General features: G+C 34.9%; 1 pseudogene; it reads left to right on the top strand.

The window, feature by feature from the left end:
- Nucleotides 1–940, top strand: LOC103607757 (annotated as a pseudogene).
- The last annotated feature ends 6423 nt before the right edge of the window (nucleotides 941–7363 follow it).

Here is a 7363-nt window from a genome sequence, read left to right as displayed (position 1 = left end):
ATGGCTGACAGAAATGTCAGTGCGAAAACTGAATTCATCCCGTGGAGGCTGACTGATGACCCTGAACTGAATACTGTCCTTTTAGTGCCGTTTCTCATGATCTATCTCATTACTGTGGTGGGCAACATTTGGTTATCGCAATAATTCTGGCTAGTGTCCAGCTCCATTCTCCCAAGTATTTTTCCTTAGCTAGTTGGCTTTCTTGGATTTCTGCTATTCCTCAGTCTTCATTCCTAAACTGTTGGTGAACTACACAGCAGGACAGAAAGTCATCTCCTATCATGGTTGCCTTCTTCAGTATTCCTTCATCAGCATGTTCTTGACTACTGGAGGCTTTCTCCTGCCTGCAATGGTGTACGGCTGGTATCTTGCCATTTGATGCCCACTTCACTACAAAGTTCTCATGACCCCCACATTCTGCCTCTACCTCTTGACTGCTTCCTACCTGCCCAGTTGTGTCAACTCATTCACCCACCTGAGCAGCTTGCTCAGTCTATCTTTCCGTGGGCCCAATATTATTAACCATTATTTCTGTGATATTCCATTGATCTTTCAACTCTCCTCTTCTGGCACCCAAGACAGTGAGGTATTATTAATTGTCCTCTCTGTAGTAATATCTGTGATTACCTTTTTGTAGTAGCTTGTTCCTATCTGGGAATCCTTCTCACTGTCCTGAAGATACACTCGAGCAGAGGCAAATATAAATTAAAGCCTTATCCACGTGTGCCTCTCACCTAATGATGATGTCTCTGTTCTATGGAACTGTGATATTTCCTTTATGGGTATCAGCTCTAGCTATCCCCATGACAGAACCAAAATACTGTCTGTGTTTTATACCATTTTTCTGCCAATATTATATTTTCTAAAATACAGTGTGAGAAACAGGGAAGCCAATGAATCCATGAAAAGAATCATGATGAGAAAAATACTTTCTCAGTGAACATAAATTTTCAGTGAGAAATATTCAAGGGATATTTATTGATGCAGCAGGAAGATACATTGTTAAATGTATCTGGGACTTTGATGAAAAGAATCATGATGAGAAAAATACTTTCTCAGTGAACATAAATTTTCAGTGAGAAATAATCAAGGGATATTTATTGATGCAGCAGGAAGATACATTGTTAAATGTATCTGGGACTTTGAGGGGTAAAATGAGGTATTCTCAAAGCAGCATATATTCAAAAATACATTTATAGTTGGACTTTAGAAACACACACACCCATGCACGCACACACAAACACACATGCACCATGTACAAACATACACAAATACAGGGAAAGCTTTTTCCATATGCTCTTAGGTTCACTAGTTGTGAAGACTTTGAATTAAACTTAAAGAAGATATATTAACCAGAGTAAAAAACAAAGTTCATTCAGAAGCCTATGGTAGCACACAATAAAACTGGCTCACTCAATAATTACAAATCAAGATCTGGGTTTATATACATAATTTACTAGGTGAAATGAAGGGGAAATACACACGCCCACTTACAGGCACACACACACACAGACACACACAGACACACACACCCCTCTCTTGAGGAGAATTGGTTACAGAAAGTAAACAGAATCTTCCTCTCTAACAGCTTTCTGAGAGCTGAGTCATTTTACAGGTGAGAAAACCAAGCTTCAATGGAGTTAAGAGCTTACCCAAGATCAGACAACATCAATGTGTGAGAGTTAAAATTCAAACACAGTACAGTCATATACCTGTGTCTGGTTGAAGAGAAAGCTTCCTTTCTGCCCTATGAAGGTTTGCTGAAATAAACTGACAGTAAACAGGAGAAAAAGGATACAAATTTATTAATGTGCAATTGTGCACAGGAACCATGCAAAATATGGAACCCAAAGAAGGGCCAGGTGCCTGAAACTTAAGTAGTATCCTTTCCATAGCGGAGAGGTAGATGAGGACATATAGGCAATTCTGAGGAGCAGAAAATGGTTTTCAAGGGAACAGAATGAGCAGAAAGAACTGATAATAAGTGGTAAGTGATTCTCTTTGGAAAGTGAATGGAACCCGAAGAACAGAAAATAGCTTGTAACAAAATGTGTCTAGGTGTGGTTAGAGATTAATATGAGATTAATTCTTTTTGGTTAATAAAATTTCAGAGAGGGGACAAAAGGCTTTTAATTTGGAGCAGCTTCAGATAGAATTTCAGGAAGTCCTAGAGTATATTTGGGAGGAGAAACAGTAGAACGTCATAAAGTCCTTAGGTCTGAGGCTGCTTCTAAGGCCCTTTAATTTCACCATACTTTGGGGTATTGCCTTCTGAGCCCCAACACTTGTACATATGCCTCCTCCACATTTTACGTTAATGAATAAAATATGCTGTATGTATTTTGTATGTCATCTTGATTTGAAAACAATAATTCCACAGGTACAGAAGGGTTTCTTTTTATGGCAACTCCACTTCTGTCAATTAATAAAAATAAGAAAATTACAGTGTAAAGCTAGTCTATTATATTTGTGTACAAAGGAATTCATCAAAAATCAACCTTTAGGAAACTTCCCTAATACAGTATACCCATTTGAATGTACTAAATGCTATATTTTCTTTTTAACAAAAGGGCACTGAGAACCCCATACTGCTTATTTTCATACATCATTCCATATGGTGCTTATTGTTCTGCTCACTTAGACATGCATTAAACACTCAGTCCAACACCAGCATTATTCCCACAATTGTTGAGAAAGCAAACATAGCCTTTGTTAAATGACACTTTTGTATTATGTAGTGAACAAAGGTTTTGGGTTTCTGAAAAGAATGCTTCTATCTATCAAGTGGAATGACAGCACATAGCAATAAATGTGCTCTGTTAAATCTATAAAAGTCTATGATTTTTTTTTCCTATTGCTCAGCTCAGCAATTAAATTTATGTAAATATGTAACTAAACATGTCAAAGCAAGTTTTATTTTGTTGTTTATGTACAGCACATGGTTTCTTCCAGAATAATCAAATTGTCAAATATTTTAATCATGTATCACCATAACAGCACATGCATTTGAGAAAAAATAAATAATCACCATTATTATTATAGCCAAGTTTTCAAAAGCAAAAATACTGCCTAATCAAGGAAAGGAGTCATTAGGTTATGAAAGCAGCTTTCTAATGACATTTCATTATCATACAGTGAATCCCAGATGAGTCTTACTTTATTATTCTCTTCTTTCTGTACCTCTATACTCTTTTTAAAAATGTGTTTGTGTGTTTCTCACATTGAAAAACTTTTTCTTTTTTTGTGTCTGCATCTTCCAGTAGGCCTTAAGAAGTGTGCCTTTAATGACAGGCAAGTCAAAATGCCTTCTTTGAACAAATGCTTGTTCAATGAATGAATGAAAGAATAGGACCTACCTTGTGAACTTGAGGCACATTTAAAAAGTTAATTTAACATAAATATCCAGTTACTTCAGTTACTCAAATACAGTGTTCCTGCCTAAACAAACTAGATTTAACTGTGAATGTCAGTCACTCTCTCTGCACCTTTGCTTTAGATGCTGTCACACCAATCTTTCCATCTTTCCAGAATGAATCTTTCCTTTTCTCCCATCATTCTTTCTCTCTCACTCTGCTGCCATTCTTGGTCTCTCTCATGCTAGATGATTAACTCCTTGATCTTTAGGAGTATGTCCCCAGCAGTAATAAAATGTGTGAAATTTTCCAGATATTGTCTTTTATTTTTAATATGCTGAGAAAAGACACACTACTTAAACATATTCAATGTATTAGGACTCAAAATAAAGATATTTAATTTTTGTTCAGTTAATTAAATGTGTGGGGCCTTCTAATGATCCTGTTAACCATCTGCATTCTTTGAGTTTCGGTTCTATTTCACCCCTTTAAGATACATATTCTATCAAAAAATGTATAAGGTAACTTTTCTCTACTTCTTTTATTTTAAGAAGTATTTCAGGAACTTTTGGAGAAACAAATTAGTCACTGAAAATAAAGTAAATTGAATAAAATTGATTTTTGATGTCATATAGATTCAGACAAACTCTAACACTCATATATAAAGATTAGAATGTCATTAAAATATGTATGGCAGATTATTGTCTGTTAATTAGAGGAAGTAGTGTAGGATAACTGAGGATTTTGCACAGGATACTTGCCTTTCAAAATATGGGGGGAAAGGGAGGATGGGTAGAAAAGACATGTAAAAATAGCTAAAGACAACAGATAAGAAAGAAGAAAATGTACTTCAAAAAAGAATGTATTTTGATATTGGTATTATGAAGAATGAGAGAGAAAATATAGCTGCTTATAATTATTAATTGTAATAAATTCATCTACAGAGCCAAAGATTATCAGGGTGAACCAAGATACAAAATCTAGTATATTTTATTGCTTACACCATTTTTAGTAATTAAAGTAATACAAACCATTAGGATAAAGTAATTAATCAATTTGCAAGAACTCCCTTCCTACAGGTATTTCTATGGTTCTCTACTTCTTTGTGTGACCCTCTCACTGAAGACTTCCCTGAACATTCTTTTTTAAGAGAGAAACTTCAAATATGTCCATGCACTGTCTCCTCCGTTTTTCCTCACAGCCCTGTCACCATCAGTACAGGTTCTTCATTGCTTCTTCTCTCATCAGCCCCCTCCTCCACCACCACAGAATGACACTCTTACTGTGTTCTCCTCCTTGCTATTCCTCAAGTTACATGGCCGTCCTCTGCACAGGGCCTTTGCACTGACATTCCCCTCATGTGGAACACTTGCCTCCAATAAACCTGAATCACTGATTCTTCTCTCCTTCAAGTATTTGCTCAGTTATCAACTTTTAATTGAGGTCTCTGTTGACCATATTCTCTCTCATTGATTCCACATGCCCACGGCAGTGAACCCTCATAGCCTGTGTTGTTTTCCACTTTATTTATTATTTTATTAGTGCATTTTACCTTGTAACGTGAGTGTATGACTAATTTTTGAATTTTCTTTTTTCCTCTGCTGAGAATTTATAATCTATAAAAGCCATAAATGATAAAGCCTGCTTGCATATCAACATTTGAGTATTTATTTCCCAGAATCTAGGAGGAGTCTACACCAGTTGGTTACAAGTAATGCATAAAATGAAATAAATTTATGAAACTTAACTAAAAGGACTCATATATTCTGATCATGATGCAATACAATTTAAAACTGAGATATGAAAGATCAACAACATGACTTTTAACTCAAAATAAAAAAAATGAAAATGATAAACTTGTTATTTTTCATCAAACAAGTTAAAAAAAAATTAACTTCAGGCTGTCTGTATAATGTAACAGAATAGGAATAATCCAGATTAATGCATATAAGTGAAATGCAAAGTGAAATTCAGATGGATAATGGAAATAATTAAATTCTAGTATTATTTATCATGTAGAAAAAATAAATAAGTCAAGCAGTTATTACTACGTGCTAGTGAAAGAACAACAAATTCAACCTAATAATGTAGGGGAAAGAACATGATGAAACTAAAATAACAGTTAGTGAATTAGAAATTTAAAAAACTTGAAAACCATTTATCCAAAAAAACCAAAAAGAGTTACTATTTAGTGAGCCAAAGATGAAAGAGAAAATAAAATAATAGTAAGAATAATTCAGGAGAGATAGAGGAAAAAGAGAAAGAGAGTTTGAGAAAGAGGTGATGTAAGAAGCATAGTTTAAAATGCAATGGATTAGGGAATTTAACTATATTATAATTTAAACTGAATAAGAATTATTTGATCAGACTTTGGCTTCGGCCATGACACAGTAAATGTTTACAAGAATTGCCTTCTCATTATATACAACTCTAAACCTGAACAAAATGGGTTTCAATACTGGGAATACATTAAGCAAGAAAACTTTATTAATAGTAATTTTGCAATCACCATATATGCTGAGGTGGCATTGACATAGAAAGTCACCACTAGCCTCTCATTTGGCTTAAATCCTGAGGTTACCTATTGTTGAATAGTTTGATGCTGGCTTCTTACTCTCCAAATTAGCCTGTCTCAGCATCACTAAGTTTTCAATGAATAGAATTGTCCTTCTGAAGTACATCAAAGATATAATAGATGCAAGAGTAGCTTTTTTATCCACACCAAAAAAGTACCTACTAAAATCCAAGAGAATAAACACACTTTCCTGCAAGAGTCACTTTTAAATCTATATGAAAATTGATTTCATTATCATGACATTTGCAAGATTCACAAAAATATTTTACTCTGATTCTCATTGTGTACCTTTTCAGATTCTTACAAAAAATATTTCATCTTTCTTTTAATATTTTAATTTATTTTCATTCATATTAAAACATTTAAACTGGTTATATACAGAAGAAGTGAGTTTTGAGTAATTAAATTAATTATAAAATTTTTGCTAGTCTCAAGGTTGATTTTGCCTTTCTGTTATAATTTGTTGTTTGTAAAATAAAAAGTATGCTAAAATAATAAAACACTTTGTATAAATACTGTATGTAGATAAAATTAGGTAACATTGCCAAACTAGAATGGTGAGCCTGCACCATTCCTTGTGATCACTCAAAATGTCTGTGTATCAGCTGGTGAGAACTTCATTCACATTGTTAGTTAAGGGAACTAGCCAATACATAATACTTGGAATTCTGGGGTTTATTTTTCTCAGATTTCCTAAATTTTTTTTTTTCCTTTTTGTCTTTTTTCGTGTCCGGCAACGGATCACAACCCTCAGTGTCGTGCCCGTACCGGACTGGGACCGGCAACGGGATCGCAACCCTCGGTGTTGCTCCCACACCTCGCTCAGCCAGTGAGCAGGAACTGGTCTGTACGTGGGATCCGAACCCTCGGCGGGAGAGCCACCGCGCTCCCAAGCAGTGCACTGTAGCAGTGCGCCACCGGGCCGGCCCAGATTTCCTAAAATTTTAAACAGCATTATGAGCATGCTCTCTGGAGTCAACATATCTTGGAAACTATGCAAATTCATGGAAATTAAACAACATATTTCTAAATGACCAATGGATCAAAGAAGAAATAAAGCAGGAAATCAAAAAATTTATTGAAAAAAGTGAAAGTACAAGTACAATGTAACAAAATATCTAGAAACAAATTTAACCAAGGACATAAAAAATCTCTACAATGAGAACTAGAAAACACTGTTGAAAGGAATTAGAGAGGACATGAAAAGGTGGAAAGACATTCCATGCTCTCAGAGTGGAAGAATTAACATTGTGAAAATGTCCATACTACCCAAAACATCTACAGATCCAATGCCATACCTATCAAATACCAATGACATTCTTCACAGAAATACAAAAGCAAAAAATCCTAACATTCCTATGGACCAAGCAAAGACCTCAAATAGCCGAAGAAATCCTAAGCAGAAATGAAAATAAAAATGAAGCCAGAGGCATAA

This window comes from Galeopterus variegatus, unplaced genomic scaffold, assembly GCF_000696425.1.
Source record: "Galeopterus variegatus unplaced genomic scaffold, G_variegatus-3.0.2 Scaffold7692, whole genome shotgun sequence".
Taxonomy (NCBI): domain Eukaryota; kingdom Metazoa; phylum Chordata; class Mammalia; order Dermoptera; family Cynocephalidae; genus Galeopterus; species Galeopterus variegatus.
The sequence above is the reverse complement of the archived record's forward strand: the minus strand, read 5'-3'. Positions and strand labels throughout refer to the sequence as shown.